Source organism: Bombina bombina, chromosome 3 (assembly GCF_027579735.1).
Source record: "Bombina bombina isolate aBomBom1 chromosome 3, aBomBom1.pri, whole genome shotgun sequence".
NCBI classification, from domain to species: domain Eukaryota; kingdom Metazoa; phylum Chordata; class Amphibia; order Anura; family Bombinatoridae; genus Bombina; species Bombina bombina.
This window is the reverse complement of record NC_069501.1, coordinates 48,774,093-48,795,514: the sequence shown is the minus strand read 5'-3', so window position 1 is coordinate 48,795,514 and position 21,422 is coordinate 48,774,093. Positions and strand designations below refer to the sequence as shown.

General features: G+C 36.7%; 1 protein-coding gene across 1 annotated transcript in view; it reads right to left on the bottom strand.

Annotated features, from left to right (window-relative positions):
- GRAMD1C (GRAM domain containing 1C) overlaps positions 1–21,422 on the bottom strand; it is a 455,805-nt gene that overhangs the window by 115,988 nt on the left and 318,395 nt on the right. The window lies entirely within an intron of this gene.

Here is a 21,422-nt window from a genome sequence, read left to right as displayed (position 1 = left end):
AATGGAAGGGGTAACAACACATCTGATAATCAGAGACAATGGCCTCTAGTTATCAACGCGTCTACTTACCTGCCTTTGCCGGCCCAATACGCCCACCTAAGCTCGCCTACCATCGCAGCCACGGACCTGAAAAATCTCGCCAAAGTTATCAATAAATCTGTCAAAAAGCCGCGCACCAAGTACGGGGCGATGAGCAGCAGACTGTGATAGTTATCACTCATCCGATCTCGCTGCTCTTCGGCTTTTTTACAGCTTTATTGACAAACTGTCACTAAGCATCCACACTAAATACACTGTTCTACCCCCTATTCCGGCGCCCCCGGAGCCCCCCGCAACTAAATAGAGTTATTAACCCCTAAACCGCCGCTCCTAGACCCCGCCGCAACTATAATAAATGTATTAACCCCTAAACCGCCGCTCCCGGACACCGCCGCCACCTACATTATACCTAGTAACCCCTATCCTGTCCCTCCTATACCGCCGCCACCTATAAAAAAGTTATTAACCCCTATCCTGCGGATCCCGGACCTCGCTGCAACTAAATAAATAGTTTAACCCCTAAACCACTGCTCCCGAACCCCGCCGCAACCTATATTAAACTTATTAACACCTAATCTGCCCCCCCTACACCGTCGCCACCTATAATAAATTTATTAACCCCTATCCTGCCCCCCCTATACCGCTGCAACCTATAATAAATTTATTAACCCCTATCCTGCCCCCCCTACACTGCCGCCACTATAATAAAATTATTAACCCCTAAACCTAAGTCTAACACTAACCCTAACACCTCCCTAACTTAAATATTAATTAAATAAATCTAAATAATATTTCTCTTATTAACTAAATTAATCCTATTTAAAACTAAATACTTACCTTTAAAATAAACCCTAATATAGCTACAATATAAATAATAATTATATTATAGCTATCTTAGGATTTATTTTTATTTTACAGGCAACTTTCAATTTTTTTAACTAGGTAAAATAGCTATTAAATAGTTATTAACTATTTAATAGCTATCTAGTTAAAATAAAGAGAAATTTACCTGTAAAATAAAAACTAACCTAAGTTACAATTACACCTAACACTACACTATAATTAAGTAAATTATTACTATTTAAAACTAAATACTTACCTGTAAAATAAACCCTAAGATAGCTACAATGTAATTAATAATTACATTGTAGCTATTTTAGGATTTATATTTATTTTACAGGTAACTTTGTATTTATTTTAGCTAGTTAGAATAGTTATTAAATAGTTATTAACTATTTAATAACTACCTAGCTAAAAGAAATACAAAATTACCTGTAAAATAAATCCTAACCTAAGTTACAATTAAACCTAACACTACACTATCATTAAATTAATTAAATAAATTAGCTGCAAATAACTACAATTAAATTCAATTAAATAAACTAACTAAAGTACAAAAAATAAAAAAAGCTAAGTTACAAAAAATAAAAAAAATAATTTACAAACATTTCAAAAATATTACAACAATTTTAAGCTACTTACACCTAATCTAAGCCCCCTAATAAAATAACAAAGCCCCCCAAAATAAAAAAAATGCCCTACCCTATTCTACATTAAAAAGTTACCAGCTCTTTTACCTTACCAGCCCTTAAAAGGGCCTTTTGCGGGGCATGCCCCAAAGAAAACAGCTCTTTCGCCTGTAAAATAAAAATACAATCCCCCAACATTAAAACCCACCACCCACATACCCCTACTCTAACCCAAACCCCCCTTAAATAAACCTAACACTACCCCCCTGAAGATCATCCTACCTTTAGCCGTCTTCAGCCAGCCGACCACCGATGGAACCGAAGAGGAGATCCGGAGCGGCAGAAGTCATCATCCAAGGGGCGCTGAAGAAGTCTTCCATCCGATTGAAGTCTTCATCCAAGCGGCGTCTTCAATCTTCATCCATCCGGAGCGGAGCGGAGCCATCTTCAGACGAGCCGACGCGGAGCCACCCTCTTCTTCCCGACGACTAACGACAAATGGCATCCATGATGGCGTCCCTTCAATTCCGATTGGCTGATAGAATTCTATCAGCCAATCGGAATTAAGGTAGGAAAAATCTGATTGGCTGATTTAATCAGCCAATCAGATTGAAGTTCAATCCGATTGGCTGATCCAATCAGCCAATCAGATTGAGCTCGCATTCTATTGGCTGTTCCGATCAATGACCCCCATTGACTTTATACATTCATCTGAGAACCAAGTGCCACGGGCATTTAAGGAAATCTGCTGCACTTTATAACCCGGGTTATGTTTATTTCAGCACTTCCATCACAGCATACTACGATCTAACCATCCTCTTTGAATCACATCTTCCCTGCGTGCAAAGCACTAAGAGCAGGAAGCCTTTTGGAAACACCGATCTACAAACCGTGAGACTAACACGGCAACCTCTAGGACCGAAAATCAAAAGATTGGATAGTGACGTCAGATGCCAAAAACATGCAGCAGGTCTGAGACACCATCTGTAACGAGTGGGCTACGAAGGTAATAGAAATCTATGTGAAGACAAGGTAACTTATACTATAAGTGACGTGAAAAGCTTGGTATCTAAGAGACTTCACATGCTTAATAATAGAATGCTTTGAAATATACTTACTACACATATTATCTAATATCTCTATGTGGTAATAAGCATCAAACTCTCTGAATTCAGCGCAACAATTGGTTTTTGTTCCACTACGCTAACAACATATCAGTTGCTGCAATTAATAGGTAACTCATACCATAAGTGTCGAGGAAAAATAAAAACTATTTCAGTCAAAAGACTATACTTGCCATACCTCAGAATGTTTCTTGAACTGTATAGAAATACCTTTATGCAGTTGCAATAAGTTCTAGATTTCTTAGAATCCAGCGCAACAGTTTCTTTATTTTCTAACCTCAGTACCTATACAGGCTGATCATCTTATTTTTATTATACTGCATATAATAGTGTTCTTATCATAGGGGAGACGTCCTCTTAGTTTTATATAAATACTCCGGAGAGCCAATATTGTGTTTTAACAAATCCATATGTGTTTTAATAAACTTATATTTGTATATCAGATTCAGTATTAATTTATATCAATAAATTGATGCTAATGCTTTAGATTGTATTCATAAATATCGTAGTTTTTCTAACACTTCTTTAATATCGCATTTTTAACACTTCACAAAGGATAAACTACAACACAAATCACACGATACTTGTTAACATTAGGTATCTTCAAATACACATATCATTAAGCAACAGATAGTGGTAAATTTTTATCCATTTAAGATCCCACAATTTAGCACTAACAAAATATAGAATTTTTCACTTTAAATAATAACTGGCACATAACCATTTTAGGTTTAACACTACAACTTTATTTTTTCTTCACTATTATCGTATTTCCAACACTTCACATAGGATAAATTATAACATATCACACGACACTTTTTAACATTAGATTCTTTCAACTATACATATCACTAAGCAACAGATAGTGGTCATTTTTATTTGTCTAATTTAAGATTCCGCTATTTAGCACCTACAAATATAAGATTTTTACTTCAAATAATAATTGGCACATGCACTTTACCGTTTAGGTTCAACACTATAATTATTTCTCTTTTCCTATTTATGTCAGTCAGATATTAGTAATTTTGATTCCCTAAGCTTGTCTAGCGCCCTCACGCTTCCTATATAATTATTGGAGATATAGAACATCTAATTCATATAATGAGCAAGGAACATCTAGATCTTTTTTAGAGGAGGATATAAGACCAACAGAAAGAATGAAAAAAAGAACAAGAGAGGAAATAGAGGAAGGGGAACAAAGGGAACCCCAAAAAATGATGAGATAAATACTAAAGGAATCTTTAACTTGAGTGATAAACAATTAACTAATGAAGAAATAAAATTATTAACAAAAGGTTTATCTTTCGCTCCTTCAACTAAATTAAATAAATTCAATACTTTATTAAATGTGAATACATTTATAAAAAAACCTTAGCCAAAAAAGATATTTAAAAAAAAAATCCCATTACTAGAGATATAAATCCCAGTAAACGAGAATTTTTACAGCCAGAGTTGAAACCTAAGTCTCATTTTTTCCCCACCCAAGATAAAGGAAAAATGTGGAACTTTTTGAAAAATTAGTAAAACAAGATATAGAAAATTTGAAGGTAGATAAACCAACTAAAATGAATCTAACTAAACGAGAACAAATTGTCCTAAATGATCTTAAAAATAATAAAAAGGTGATAATCAAGCAGGCGGATAAAGGTGGAAGAGTGGTCATTTTAAACTCAGCTGATTACTTAAAAGAATCTGAAAGATTACTTAATTATGAAAGTACATATAAAAAGATAAAATTAAATCCATTAAATAAACAAAAAATACAATTAGAAACATTACTCAGAGAGGCTTTTAAAAAAGGAATAATTAATGGTAAAGAATTTGAGTTTATTAATGAGAAATATCCCAGACACCCTGAATTTTAATATTTACAAAAGATTCACAAGTCTAATAAACCCACCAGGAAGACTGATAATTTCGGGTATCCAATCGTTAACTGCAAATTTGTCTCAATACATTGATTATTTTCTTCAATATTATGTAATCAGGCTTGATGCCTATCTTAAAGATTCAACAGACTTGATTAATTGTTTAACCAATATCAAGTGGGAACATGATTATTATCTTATAACATGTGATGTAAATTCTCTTTATACGAGTATTAATTATGAAATTGGAATAGAATCTGTGGATTATTTTCTCCAGAAAGGTGGATTAATGAGATATGAACAAATAGATTTTATTAAACAATGCATTTTATTTATTCTTAAAAAGAATTATTTTAATTTTAATGGTCAGTTCTACCTTCAAATACAGGGTACTGCGATGGGCACCAAGTTTGCCCCCAGTTATGCCAATCTAGTGAAATTTGTAACATCTAGTTCGACAAATAAAGATTTCGAAATTAGAGATTGCATTAGGTGCACTGATAGAAATAAGTAATTTATCTAGCGCAATGTTCTTGTAAAAAACAGTATCTGGGAGAAACCTCCCGTCCCCTGAGAGATAGAATAAGGGAGCATCTCCTAAATATTGAGTATTGTTTTGAGGGCCACTTATTATCCCGACATTTTAAAGAACATCACAATCAGGACACTAAAGATTTTAAATATTGGGGCATTAAGAAGATAAGAAGAGACCCTAGAGGGGGAGATGTAAATAAAAAATTATTGAGGGTGGAAGCAGAATTAACTTTTTTATTTAAAAGTTTAGAACCAAGGGGTCTTAATGTTGAATTAGATTGTAACGCTATTATGGAATAAGTTTTTAATAACCTTCTTTTGTATTATTTTTTAATACTTTTGAATATTGTGCACATCAATACTTCAATAATCTAATATATCTAATATATATATAATTAATTGAGGTCTCTAACTTATAAAATTCATAGATTTATTTTTTAGTAATAACACAAATACTTCTTTTATATATATATATATATATATATATATATATATATATATATATAAGTTTTAAAAATTTAAAGTTGATTTATTTTAAAATATTTATAGTAGAGCATTAAATTCACACTCACTTATTACACAAAATCCACACACATATATAGCGGAGTCTATATTAAACACTCATATTTTATATATATATACATTTTAAAAATTTAGAATTGATTTATTTACTAAAAATAAATTTAATAATTTATAGTTTATCTATTTATAGTAGAGTCATAAATTCACAAGTCACCTATAACACACAATCCATACACTTTATAAAATGGAGCTTATAATTTTTAGTTCACTTAGATAAGTTATTTATATATATTTATGTGTCACATTTCATAATCACTCTTATGAATTTTATAGTTAATAAGGAATATTTATGAATTGGGAAAGGTTTAAGGATATAGCGGAGTTTATAGTTGTTATTTATATTTAATAAGATTAGTTGTTATATATATATTTTTGCATATTCATGTGTTACAATAACTTTTCATAACTACTTTTATGAATTTTATAGTCATTAAGGTTTATTTATGAATTTGGAAAGATTTATGGATATTCATATATTTGTATTCAAAATCAACTGACTACCTACCCCTTTAAGTAAAATAAAGGAGGACTACTCCTTTAAGTAAAAGAAAGGAGGTCAATCAATTAACAGACAATCCTGAATAAATAGAGGAGTATGGGACAGGAAAAGCTGTCTAGAACAACAAACAAAAACAGATGCGCCACATGGCCCAATATTGCAGGTTCCAGAGAATGATGTATCTGCTAAATAATTGCACTCACATGTATTGAAACACCTCAATTGGTGCAAATGACACAGTCTGGGATCTATAACAGTCACCCAGCAGACCGACCTCCCGAATTGATACAGGGTATTTTCTTGAAGCACTCATACAGTGCTATCAGGCACGTACTGGGTAATCTCAGCAACCCAGCTTGATGAGTTTCCAATGCATATAGGAACACTTGTGCTTTGATTCCCAACAGCTGGATCACAGGAACAGTCCCCCGCACAGCAAATATAGACACAGGAACAACCCAACATGCAGCAGGTAAAAAAAACCACAATAGATTCCACACAGAGGGAATCAAATCTTGATGGTGATAGTAGGTAAGTGATGGTAAAAAGATCAGTGCTGGTTCCAAAATTAAAAAATATATATTTTTATTAAAAACTATAATAAAAGGTAGGAACCAGTAGGTAGGGCACTATGTGACCCTCCTTGTAAACATGCAACGTGTTTCTCAGCAACAGTGCTGTTTCCTCAGGCATATCAATTCTGTTTTATTTTTAATTTTGGAACCAGCACTGATCTTTTTACCATCACTTACCTACTATCACCATCAAGATTTGATTCCCTCTGTGTGGAATCTATTGTGGTTTTTTTTACCTGCTGCATGTTGGGTTGTTCCTGTGTCTATATTTGCTGTGCGGGGGACTGTTTCTGTGATCCAGCTGTTGGGAATCAAAGCACAAGTGTTCCTATATGCATTGGAAACTCAGCAAGCTGGGTTGCTGAGATTACCCAGTACGTGCCTGATAGCACTGTATGAGTGCTTCAAGAAAATACCCTGTATCAATTCGGGAGGTCGGTCTGCTGGGTGACTGTTATAGATCCCAGACTGTGTCATTTGCACCAATTGAGGTGTTTCAATACATGTGAGTGGAATTATTTAGCAGATACATCATTCTCTGGAACCTGCAATATTGGGCCATGTGGCGCATCTGTTTTTGTTTGTTGTTCTAGATTGCTGTAATTGGATCCTGGCCTGGACCACCACAGATTGCTGCCTCTGTATTCCACTATCAAGATATATCACCATAAGGACATTTCACATTTCTTGTACCTTCATTTGATATCTATCTCCAACGGGTGATATTTAATTAGTCCCATGATTATTGTGTGTTAACCATACTTTTTTGTACTTTATTGTACCAATAGGTTTGTTATATGGTGTGATATTTTATATATTTACATAATTCTATCTATTTAATTACACTATATTTCCATATATTTCTATCTGTATATTTAGTATACATATTATATGCCATTTTAATCACTTATATTCACTTTGTGTGTTCTCAAGGGCGCCCCCTATTATTATTCTTCACAGGAAAAGCTGTGTTTAAATTTGAAATTCAGAGCGCTCTGATACATTTTTCAACAAAGGATTACTCTTATCTATGGTAAAATCAAGTTACAAGTAACCAAGTTGTAACCTTCTGTTATAAAGGACTTTTGTACTTTCAACTGAATTGAATCATCTTTCCCGGTAATCCGCTAAAACAATTGGTTTAATCAGGTCTTGTGACTTCACTACCTGAACCGGAACAAGCTACCTTGAGGGGAGAGCGGCTGAACCTTGGAGGATATCGTATCCAAAAACGCCAAGTCAGACTGCGGATGAAAACCAGTACAAGGTAAAGAGTCTGAGAGCCAGAGACCCCTGGTAAGCTACAACTTTCTATTTTAGCGGAGAAACCCTGCAGGTTTCGGATTCTGGGATACAATCACGGATCTTAAGTACAAACACCATTTTTTTCAGAGTAAACTTTTAACAACAGCTGACTGCTCTCCTATTTTCCATACCTCCTTATTCTATATAGACAAAGGATTGTTATATATGGGACTATTGTTGCTGGACATTTAACACTGATTTTACAGGCTACAAAAGTTTCAGCAAATACATAATTTTTTGGCCACAAAAGTATCAGCCGTATTTTCCAGTACACGGCTACAAAAAAACTATAGCTCTTTACTAAAGGCTACATAAGTAACAACCACTTTGCATTGACAAACAGCAATAGCACTTTGTAATGAATACAATAGTAATAGCTATATAAGCAACAGCCATTTTATATTGAATACATTAATCAAGAAAGTTTCATCTTTGTTTTTAAATGTTATTTTAGGATTTACTGATATTTTTAGCATATTACTTGTTTAACCACCGGTGGTATTAGGCATTTGTATTGTTTATTAATAAATATTATTATTCATTTTATAATATATACTAACATAGTCTTGCTTATTTTGATCTCTATAGCTGCTTTTATTTAGCGCTCCTCATATTTGTTGTTTTTTTATATTTCATTAAGGGAAGTGTTTTGGGTTGCACTTTTATTGAGGTAGCTTAAGCTATTACTTTTAGGGTCTTTTACACTTTTTATGTGTTTTATTAAACCTTGTTTCTGTGTCCAAAGTGGCCATTAACAGATTATACTGCCTCCTGTTTACATTTTCCTTTTAGGTACAAACTGTAAATAATTACATGGTTACAGCTTATTGCTGCCCTTGCTTACAAGAGACGGTAGCCCTGTTTCAGCATTATGTATATATACTGTATATAGAATGGGAGAATGTTTGAAAAAATGCATGTTATCCTGAAAATGCTATAAATTGTTCACAAAAAAGGTGACACCTCAACATCAAGAGCTGATACCCACAAAGTCAGGACGTGTCTCTTATTCTGATCACTTTATAGACACAGTACTCGTATCTATCACACACACATCAATTCTAACCAATATTATCAACTAGTCATGACATATTTCTGCTGTGTTCTGCCTGACTGAACCTCAAACACAGTAACTATAACTGTATGTTATATACATTGGTTTTACCCCTATATAGCGTACATCAATAGATAACAAAATGTATGCTTACCTAATAAATGTATTTATTTCCGGACATGGAGAGTACCCAACGTCATTCCAATTACTAGTAGTGGGATATTCAACTCCTGGCCAGCAGGAGGAGGCAAAGAGCATCCCAGCAAAGCTGTTAAGTGTAACTGCCTTACCAATAACCCCCAGTCATTCAGCCAAAGGAAATGGAAAAGGAAAAACACATAGGTAAAAAAAGGTACCTGAGGTTTACTCATAAAAACTGCAAAATTAAAATTAAAAAGAAGGGCAGGGTCATGGACTCTCCATGTCCAGAAATAAAGAAATTTATCAGGTAAGCATACATTTTGTTTTCTTTCCTAAGACATGGAGAGTCCACAACGTCATTCCTATTACTAGTGGGAACCAATACCCAAACTAGAGGACACAGAATGAACAGGGAGGGAGAACAAGGCAGGAGGACCTAAACAGAAGGGACCAACGCTTGTAGAACCTTTCTCCCAAAAGAAGCCTCAGCCGAGGCAAAAGTATCAAATTTGTAGAATTTGGAAAAAGTATGCAAATAGGACCATGTTGCCGCCTTGCAAATCTGCTCCACAGAAGCTTCATTTTTTAAAAAACCCAAGAAGAGGAGACAGCCATAGTGGAATGAGCCGTCTCAGCCATAATTCTCTCAGGAGGCTGCTGTCCAGCAGTCTCATAAGCCAAACAAATCAAACTGGAAGTAGAAGTGGCCGGGGAATCCTCACCCGACTCCAGGAGAACCCCTTAGATTCACACCAATAAAGCTATTTACTCCATATCTTATGGTAAATCTTGAGAGTAACATGTTTTTGAGCCTGAATCATAGTTTCAATTACCTCTTCAGAAAAACCATGTCTAGACAGAACTAGGCGTTCAATCTCCAAGCAGTCAGCTTCAGAGAATCTAGGTTTGGATGGAGCAAAGGGCCATGAATTAGAAGGTCCTTCCTCTGAGGTAACCTCTAAGGAGGTAAAGAAGACATCCTTACCAGATCCCCGAACCAGATCCTGTGAGGCCATGCAGGACCTATTAGGATCACCGATGCTCTCTCTTGTTTTATACGAGCAATGACTTGTGGAAGAAGAGCAGACGGAGGAAAGAGATATGCCAGAGAAAACCTCCAAGGAACCATTAGAGCATCTATTAGAACGGCTTCAGGATCTCTTGACCTTCAACCGTACTTTGGAACCTTGGCGTTTTGGCGGGACACCATAAGATCCAACTCTGGAACTCCCCACTTGAGGGTTATCCGAGAGAACACTTCCGGATGGAGAGCCCACTCCCCGGGATGAAAATTTTGCCAGCCCAGAAAGTCCGCCTCACAGTTTTCCACACCTGGAATGTGTATGGCAGATAGAAGGCAATTGTGAACTTCCGCCCACTCCAGAATGCAAGTCACCTCCTTCATGGCTAAGGAACTCTGAGTCCCTCCCTGGTGGTTGATGTAAGCCATTGAGGTGATGTTGTCTGACTGGAATCTGATTAACCGGACTAAAGATAGTTGAGGCCACGCTGATAGTGCATTGAAGATAGCTCTCAACTCCAAAATGTTCATTGGAAGAGAGGACTCTTCCTAAGACCACAGGCCCTGAGCCTTGAGAGAACCCCAAACAGCTCCCCAGCCTGACAGGCTGGCATCCGTAGTAACAATCTCCCATTGACGGCGCATGCAAAGCTGCAGCAGTCGCAGATGAAACCGAACAAAAGGGATGATGTGCATGGAAGCCACCATCAGACCAATCACCTCCATGCACAGAGCCACTGATGGATGAAAGGCAAACTGGAGAGAAAGGCAAGAAGCCAGAAGTTTGGATTTTCTGATGTCCGTCAGGAAAATCTTCAAAGTCACAGAATCTATGATTGTCCCTAGGAAGGTCACTCTTGTAGATGGAACTAGAGAACTCTTTCCCAGATTCACTTTCCACCCATGGGAATGTAGAAAAGACAACATCTCTGTATGAGATTTTGCTAGTTGAAAGAGGACGCCTGAACTAAGATGTCGTCTAAATAAGGCACCACTGCAATTCCCTGAGATCTGATCACTGCCAATAGAGCTCCCAGAACCTTTAAGAATACTCTGGGAGCTGTGGCAAGACCAAACGGAAGAGCAATAAACTGGAAATTCTTGTCCTGAAAGGCAAACCTTAGAAACTTGTAATGATCCCTGTAAATGGGAACATGTAAGTACGCGTCCTTTAGGTCTATCTTTTTAAAGACAGGGGAAGGGGAAAAAGGAACCCCTGGCTTTTCCCATTCCTGAGCTATTACTTCAGAAATTTTCCTAGGAACAGGAAAAACATAATCAGAAGTAAGAGAATCATAAACTCTATCCAGCTTAGAAGACGTCTAAGGGTTGGCAGCAACCGAAGGTTCAAAGTCGATCAAAGTAGCAAGAACTTCCTTTAGAAGTAACCGAAGATGTTCAAGCTTAATAAACCTAAAATTAACTTCTTCAGATTCAGAAGTTTTCACCGCCAAAGAATCAGAGTCTGAAATTTCACCTTCAGAAGCTACTGATGAATTTTACCTCATCAGACAAATGAGAAAGGTTGACCAGCGCAGATTTCGAGGGGTCAGAAACCTTACTAGCAGACAAAAGTTTAGATTTTCTCTTACGCTTACCCAAAGAAGGGAAAGCTGACAAAGCTGCTATTACTGCATAAGTAATCTGAGCAAAATCCCCAGGTAAATAAACACCCCCAGGAGGTTTAGAGGACACAGAAGGCACAGTATGGAAAACCGTCAAGGCTTGGGAAGTTTGAGGAGAAAGCTGAGGCATGTCATGCACAGCATTATCCTGACAGACATTTGGCTCAGAAGGGAGTAATTTATCTTTAAACTTTAATGTTTTGGATAAACAAGAGTTACAATTTGAGCCTCTAAACATAATAAGCATTTATCAATAGACACTGATTGATCTAACTCTGAATACATTTTACAGAATTCAACAGTTAAAAATATGAAGAAATAATAAATTTGTCAAAAATTATTAAAAAAAATTTTTAAAACTTGAGAGCAAAAAAGAAAACTTCAACGCAACCCTTCAGATTGCCACTAGCATCCAACAGGGCCCTGCAATGCAAAGCACCTCAGCACAACGAAAACACTCACGAAGCTCTGCTCCGATAAACCAGAAATGCGGGCGTCACGTGAGCAGAGAAAATAACTAACTGTGCCACTAAAAAGGCGCAAAAAAAGAAAACTGCCCACGGAAGACCGTTAATAAAATAAGCCTCATATTGACCATTTAAAATATAAGTCTCCTCTACTGTTCTTACATACTCCTGTCCCAGAGAAGTGAATACACAAAAAAGTGCCCTGTATTCCTCTAATAAAGCACTCTATGAACCACATCCAAAGTCCCTTCAGCCAAATATCCTCCTTAAACATAGAATATCCTTAATAATAAAGATATTATTTACCAATCCGTATCCCATAGCCATATTTTGTCCTATGAATCCTTAATATAAAAGATATATGTCCTAATATGGATTAAAGCGAGAATTAACCTCTTAAGTGCTGCTGTCCTTCAAAACCTAGAAGGAAAAGGCACTTACCTGAGATCCAGCTGTAGGACAGATCCTGCTACATCGGTGTGACAGGCACTTTCCTGACATAGACCTGTAGTAAAAGGAAGAACAGAGTAATTAACTCTGGCTTTCTGCAAGGGGAAGCAAAATGTTAAAAGCAAAGCAAAGACTACCTCACTGCCTTTTAACTGCTTAAAAGGCACCACTACTCTTACTAAAAAGATTGACATGGACACAGCTAAACTGTAAACCCCAATCCTTGCTTGCAGGGAAGAGTACCCATAGAAGGATTAAATATCTTCAGACACCTACTTCGCACATCCTCCATTGACAGATGCAAAGAGAATGACTGGGGATTATGGGTAAGACAGTTACACTTAACAGCTTTGCTGAGGTGCTCTTTGCCTCCTCCTCCTCCTGCTGGCCAGGAGTTGAATATCCCACTAGCAATTGGAATGATGTTGTGGACTCTCCATGTCTTAGGAAAGAAATAATACTTTGTTCTTTTTCACTTTCCCATTGGCTGCTTGTTTATTAATACCATGTAGGTTTGTTAAAAATAATGTGAAAATGCCTCTTCTGTATATGTTTAGCTGTATTTAGCCAATCGGGTACAGGGAATTTGGAAGGTCTGTAACTTCATATGTTAAATGTTGGCCTTAAAGGGACAAGTTCCCCATGGTCCATTCTACCTGCTGGAGTGTATGTTAGTGTTTGCAGACAGCTCGTTTACCTTTGTCTGTTATTTGAAATAGATACTTTTACCTGCTGTATCCCCACCTATACTGAAAATTTGAGTCACAAACATTTTCTCTATAGAAAAGCTATGTAAAAACAATACAATAGCACTGATTAATCTCCAAGTGGAGATATGATTGAGAGAGAGATTCTGGGACCGATTTGCTAAAGTGCGGACGATGTAGCGTATCATGTCTGACTCACTACTCTGGAGTGGGTTGTATAGGTGGGTCTGTTAGGAGTTAAAGGGTCGCTGCTCTAGAGTGGGCTGTATAGGTGGTCTGTTAGGTGTTAAAGGGTCGCTGCCCTGGAGTGGTTTGTATAGGTGGGTCTGCTAGGTGTTAAAGGGTCTCTGCTCTGGAGTGGGCTGTATAGGTGGATCTGTTAGGTGTTAAAGGGTCGCTGCTATGGAGTGGGTTGAATAGGTGGGTCTGTTAGGTGTAAAAGGGTCTTTGCTCTGGAGTGGGTTGTATAGGTGGGTCTGTTAGGTGTTAAAGGGTCGCTGCTCTGGAGTGGGTTTTATAGGTGTGTCTGTTAGGTGTTAAATGGTCTCCGCTCTGGAGTGGGTTGTATAGGTGGGTTTGTTAGGTGTTAAAGGGTCTCTGCTCTGGAGTGGGCCGTATATGTGGGTCTGTTAGGTGTTAAAGGGCCGCTGCTTTGGAATGGGTTGTATATGTGGGTCTGTTAGGTGTTAAAGGGCCACTGCTCTGAAGTGGGCTGTATATGTGGGTCTATTAGTATTTAAAGGGTCACTGCTCTTGAGTGGGTTGTATAGGTGAGGCTGTTAGGTGTTAAAGAGTCTCTGCTTTGGAGTGGGTTGTACATGTGGGTCTGTTAGGTGTTAAAGGGTTGCTGCTATGGAGTGAGTTGTATAGGTGGGTCTGTTGTGTGTTAAAAGGTATCTGCTCTGGAGTGGGTTGTATAGGTGGGTCTGTTAGGTGTTAAAGGGTTGTTGCTCTGGAGTGAGTAGTATAGGTGGGTCTATTAGGTGTTAAAGGAAAGCTGCTCTGGAATGGGTTGTATAGGTGGGTCTGTTAGGTGTTAAAGGGTTTCTGCTCTGGAGTGGGTTGTATAGGTGGGTCTTTTATGTGTTGAAAGGGTCTCTGCTCTGAAGTGGGTTGTATAGGTGGATTTTTTAGGTGTTAAAAGGTCTCTGTTTTGGAGTGGGTTGTTTAGGTGGGTCTGTTAGGTGTTAAAGGGTTGCTGCTCTGGAGTGGGCTGTATATGTGGATCTGTTAGTTGTTAAAGGGTCGCTGCTCTGGAGTGGGTTGTATATGTGGGTCTGTTAGTTGTTAAATGGTCTCTGCTCTGGAGTGGGTTGTATAGGTGGGTCTGTTAGGTGTTAAAGGTTCTCTGCTCTGGAGTGGGTTGTATAGGTGGGTCTGTTAGGTGTTAAAGGGTCGCTGCTCTGGAGTGGGTTGTATATGTGGGTCTGTTACGTGTTAAAGGGTCTCTGCTCTGGAGTGGGTTGTATAGGTGGGTCTGTTAGTTGTTAAAGGATCTCTGCTCTGGAGTGGGATGTATAGGTGGGTCTATTAGGTGTTAAAGGGTCGCTGCACTGGAGTGGGTTGCATATGTGGGTCTGTTAGGTGTTAAAGGGTCGCTGCTCTGGAGTGGGTTGTATAGGTGGGTCTTTTATGTGTTGAAAGGGTCTCTGCTCTGAAGTGGGTTGTATAGGTGGATTTTTTAGGTGTTAAAAGGTCTCTGTTTTGGAGTGGGTTGTTTAGGTGGGTCTGTTAGGTGTTAAAGGGTTGCTGCTCTGGAGTGGGCTGTATATGTGGATCTGTTAGTTGTTAAAGGGTTGCTGCTCTGGAGTGGGTTGTATATGTGGGTCTGTTAGGTGTTAAAGGGCTGCTGCTCTGGAGTGGGCTGTATATGTGGGTCTGTTAGGTGTTAAAGGGTCTCTGCTCTGGAGTGGGTCTGTTAGGTGGTGGTTGTGCAGGAAAGAGTTTCACATATTTTTTTAAACAATGTATTTACTATGCTTATGTGCAATTCATTCATTTCTGATGTATAAAAATGAAAGTGTTGCCTTATGTTGTGTGTTGGTGCCAAAGTAATTACAGTGATACTGTAGATTATATAATAGAAATTCCTCTAATTGTTTTCCTCTTGTTTAAGCTTAGATCTGGTTTCAGGTAACATTGGATCCCTTTGTGTTTACACAGCAACAACAAATAACAGGCTAATAATTAGAGGTTGCGTAAAAAGACAATGTAAAGTACGCATTTAATGTAGCGCTGCAGAATGTATTGGTGCATTAAAAATAATATAATAAAATATTAATAACAGTTGTTGTAGTGCTCTATAGTAAGAGAAATTAAACATTTTGAAAGTTAAAACCAATAATTAAAGGCACATGTGATTTTTTTCTTTATTAATTCAGATAGAACATACAATTTTAGACAGCTTTCCAATTTACTTCTATTATAAAATTAGATTTATTCTCTTGGTGTCCTTTTTGAAGGAGCAGTAACGCATTACTGGGAGCTAACTGAACACATAAGATGAGCCAATGAAATGAGGCATACATGTACAGCCGCCAAGTGGGAGGGGCCATAAACTCCAGAAAAAAATGTAAGGGAGAGTGAGGGATAGGGCACTGCACTACAGAAATGGGGTGGAAAGGGGGTGGGGTGCCCAGTATAAGATAGTTGGGAGGGGGGAGGTGGGGGGACAGAAAAATAAAAATATATAAAAATTCAAAAAGCAAAGCCATGTTTGTCTGCTATTTCTGAATAAGGGGGATCCCAGAGAAACTTTTACAACCATGTGGGTCATGATTGCACAGGCGGTATGTACATTTTAGTGAGAAACCCAAAGTTTGTGAAAAAGTAAAAATACAATTCTTATATAATGGCATTTAGCGGTGAAATGGTGGCATGGAATATAACAAAATGGGCCTGGAGATAAATACATTAGGTTATCTACTTAAAAAAATATATATATTACTAGGTAAATAAAAAAAATAAAAAAGCAAGGATCTATAAAAGCAAGGAGTGATAGCAAAAATGCTAAAAAAATCTCTGGCATTTCGGGCAAGTTCTTCTCTGAAATTCTTGTTAGCAAAGGGGTTAAAATGAGGCCCAACTGCCACAAAGAAATGAAATAGAGGTAATATATTAGATGTAGTATACATTTCTTTAAAATTATGTGTTAGAAATTTCAACAAAGCTTCTAGTTCCAGTATCCGCATCACACGAGAGCTGTAATGTCACATGTCCCATAATTCACAATCAGCTAGATTTGCAAATACTAAAATAAAATTATTAACCCCTAATCTGTCGCTCTGGACATCGCTACCACTTAAAAAATTCATTAACCCCTATTCCGCCGCTCCCCGACATCGTCACCACTATACTAAACCTATTAACCCCTAAACCGTCACACTCCCACATCGCAAACTCTATTTAAATATTATTAACCCCTAATCTGCCGTCCGCCAACACCGCCGCTATAATAAACCTATTAACCATTAAACTGCAAGCCCCCCACAACGAAATATACTAAAATAAACTAAAATATATTAACCCCTAAACCTTACCCTAACCCTAACGTAACCCTAAGCCTAGCACCCCCTAACTTAAATATAATTAAAATAAAGCTAAATAAAACTTACAATTATTACCTAAATAATTCCTATTTAAAACGAAATTCTTACTTATAAAATAAAACCAAAGCTAGCTACAAAATAAATAATAGTTACATTGTAGCTAGCTTAGGTTTTATTTTTATTTCACAGGTAAGTTTGTATTTATTTTAACTAGGTAGACTAGTTAGTAAATAGTTATTAACTATTTACTAACTACCTAGCTAAAATAAATACAAATTTACCTGTAAAATAAAACCTAACCTGCCTTACACTAAAACCTAACATTAGAATAAAATAAATTAAATTAATAAAATACAATTATCTAAATTACAAAAAAAATAAACACTAAATTACACAAAATAAAAAACGAAATTATCAAAAATAATTAAAGGGAAACTTCATTCTACAGCGGATTTCTTAAGAAGAGGATGTTCCGTGCCGAATGGATGAAGATAGAAGATGCTGTCTGGATGAAGACTTCTGCCCGCTTGGATGAAAACTTCTGCAGGCTTCGATTAGGACTTCTGCCCATTTGGATGAAGACTTCTGCCGCCTGGATGAGGATGGATATCCGGTCTTTGAAAACTGTAAGTGGATCGTTGGGGGTTAGTGTTAGGTTTTTTAAGGGTTTATTGGGTGGGTTTTATTTTTAGATTAGGGACTTTGGGCAATGTAAAAGAGCTAAATGCTCTTTTAAGGGCAATGCCCATCCAAATGCCCTTTTCAGGGCAATGTTTAGCTTAGGTTTATTTAGATAGGCTTTAATTTGGGGGGTTTGGTTGGGTGGGTGGTGGGTTTTACTGTTGGGGGATGTTTGTATTTTTTTACAGGTAAAAGACCTGATTTATTTGGGGCAATGCCCCGCAAAAGGCCCTTTCAAGGGCCATTGGCAGTTTAGTGTAGGCTAGGGTTTTTATTTTGATAGGGCTATTAGATTAGGAGTCATTTGTTTTTATTTTTGATAATTTCGTTTTTTTATTTTGTGTAATTTAGTGTTTATTTTTTTGTAATTTAGATAATTGTATTTTATTAATTTAATTTATTTTATTTTAATGTTAGGTTTTAGTGTAAGGCAGGTTAGGTTTTATTTTACAGGTAAATTTGTATTTATTTTAGCTAGGAAGTTAGTAAATAATTAATAACTATTTACTAACTAGTCTACCTAGTTAAAATAAATACAAACTTACCTGTGAAATAAAAATAAAACCTAAGCTAGCTACAATGTAACTATTATTTATTTTGTAGCTAGCTTAGGTTTTATTTTATAGGTAAGTATTTAGTTTTAAATAGGAATTATTTAGTTAATAATTGTAAGTTTTATTTAGATTTATTTTAATTATATTTAAGTTAGGGGGTTAGGGTTAGATTTAGGCTTACGTTAGGGTTAGGATTAGGGGGTTAATATATTTATTTAGTGTTAGTGATGTTGGGGGCCAGAGCTCTAGGGGTTAATAACTTTAGTATAGTGGCGGCGACATTGGGGGCAGCAGATTAGGGGTTAATAACATTATGTAGGTTGCGTGCGATGTCGGGGCAGCAAATTAGGGGTGTTTAGACGTGTTTTTTATGTTAGGGTGTTAAGTTTAAACATAACTTTTTCTTTCCCCATAGACATCAATGGGGCCGCGTTACAGAGCTTTTTCGCAATTGCAGGTGTTAGGCTTTTTTTTTGCCGGCTCTCCCCATTGATGTCTATGGGGAAATCGTGCACGAGCACGTCAAAGCAGCACTTGTATTTGGGTGAGGTATGGAGGTCAACGCAACCATATCGCCTGCGCATGCCTGCTTTTTGCAAACCTGTAATAGCAGCACTATAGGGAGGTGAATTAACAGCGCTTTTGTGGCACTCGTTAATCTCCCTATAGAGCTCAAAACTCGTAATCTAGCTGAATGCTAGAACCCGTATGCATGTAATAAACACACTGTTGATAACTGGCGGAAAGCAACACTTACATTGCAGCCTCAGTATGTTCTTCGTTCTATGTATGTTATTAAAAGTTCGCCTGTACCTTAGTTATAATGTGGTGGTGACTTACAATTTGTACAATTTTCACTATAAAAGGTAAAAAAAGACATATACTAAGAATATATTTAACTACCTTTAAAAAGGCTTTTCTCTGAGATGTAAATTATATAAACGTCTCTGTAATACAGTTTCTGTGATCCAGCTTGTGCAAAACAAATAACACAGCGCAGAGTCACTCGACAACTGCATCAGATTACGGAGGTCACTGTTCATTTACATAACGCTTCTGATATTTTCTGCAAGACCTACATTTCCAGTGTCGACTCCAGAGTGCAGTAAAACGATTGTGTGATGTTTGTTCTCAGAGTCATACTAAATCTGTGTCTATCAGTGTGACCGATAATAGCACTCACACAGTATTCTGTCATTTGCCAAATACTCAAGGACAAAACAAATTACTTCTTAAAGAGACAGTCAACCCAAACTAACCTCTCCCATATATTAATTAAATTAGTTCCTGAAAATAAAACAGCATTGTAATATACATTATTTTCTTTGCTTGTTTGATGTAAGATACAACTAGAAATTAAGCTTGTTCAAACTCACTAGAAAGGCTAGATCTCAAATTCTATAACATAAGTACGCAGTAAATTGCTGTACAACACAGTGGTTGCTTAGTGCACAAACACATTTACAGCTAGCCCTTAACAGGACGCTAAACTCACAATACAGTCTTAAAAAGATTAAAGAGACATTCTAATGTAAAAACTCCCTTCTCTAATTCAGTACTTTATTAATGTCAGTTTTGCATTGCTGACCCAAGATAAATATGGTGTTGATCACAATTATGTGCTTTCTGTACATAACGTTTTTTGTATGTCAACCAGTATTTTGTATTTTTCCAGTAATCACAATCCCAATATGATTCAGCTGGTAATAGACTTTTTTGGGGTTGCACTATAAAATTAATGTTGGATATCACTTGAGAGCTAAACCAATGGTGCACTAAGCTGGGGGTGCACAAGTAGTAGAGTCATGTGCTATACTATTAATAATAATGGTTTACTTCAGGCCTCAAAAAGCGCAGTATCCATTACTTCCAGTCACAGCCCACAAGGGGGCTGTGGTCTCTATAGAAAGGCTTATCTAGCTTGATGTCATAAATATTCTAGGGTAATATGAGCTGGTTTACTATTCAGTGAATGCTAGAGAGACAGGAAGTCAGTTACTTGCCCATGCTCAGAAGCAACAGAATGCAACTTAAAGGGAAATTAAACCCAACATGTTTAATTCATGATTCAGATAGAGAATACAATTTTAAACAACTTTCCAATTTACTCCTATTGTCTACTTTGCTTCATTCTTTAGATATCCCCTGTTGAAGAAATTGCAATGCATATGGGTGAGCCAATCACACGAGGCATCTATGTGCAGCCACCAATCAGCAGCTACTGAGCCTATCTAGATATGCTTTTCAAGAAAAGATATCAAGAAAATGGAGAAAATTAGATAATAGAAGTAAATTGGAAAGTTGTTAAAAATGACATGCTCTTTCTAAATCATGAAAGAAAAATGTTGGGTTTGATGTCCTTTAAAGGGACACTGAACGCAATTTTTTTCTTTCGTGATTCAGATAGAACATGCAATTTTAAGCAACTTTCTAATTAACTCCTATTATCAAAATTTCTTCATTCTCTTGGTATGTTTATTTTTGGTGAACAACCTGGGTTATCCTTGCTGATTGGACAGCACCAAGAAACAAGTGCTGTCCATGGTACTGAACCAAAAATTTGCTGGTTCCTTAGCTTAGATGCCTTCTTTTTCAAATAAAGATAGCAAAAGAACGAAGAAAAATTGACAATAGAAGTAAATTTGAAAGCTGCTAAAAATTGCATGCTCTATCTGAATCATGAAAGAAAAAATTTGGGTTCAGTGTCCCTTTAAGTTCCCAGCATGTCTACTTCACCATCTAGCTGCAGGCAGTAGCTACACTGAGTGCTTATTTAGCAAGAAAACAAGTAAATAGTTTGCTGTGTTTTACGCAAACTATTTATGTTGATGTTTACTATAACATATATATATATATTTACTAAATGAGCATTCTTTTCATATCCCTTTAACTTAGAAAATGTAATTTTTTTCTCTTTTCCCATGAGAATTGGAAATGCAAACTGTAGACGTCACAAGCCTAACCCTGCTACATTCTACATACTGATTGTTTGATCACTATACTATCTCTTTAATATCTGTCCCTAATTGGCCTCAGATGAGGAAAAAAGAGGCCAATTCTAGTTTAAATATTATAAGATATTTATTTTGCGTGAGTGTTTAACTGCTGATATATATTGTGCATATGTAAAATATTGTTATGTCTCTTTATATTGCAAAACTTGTACACAAATTAAATAC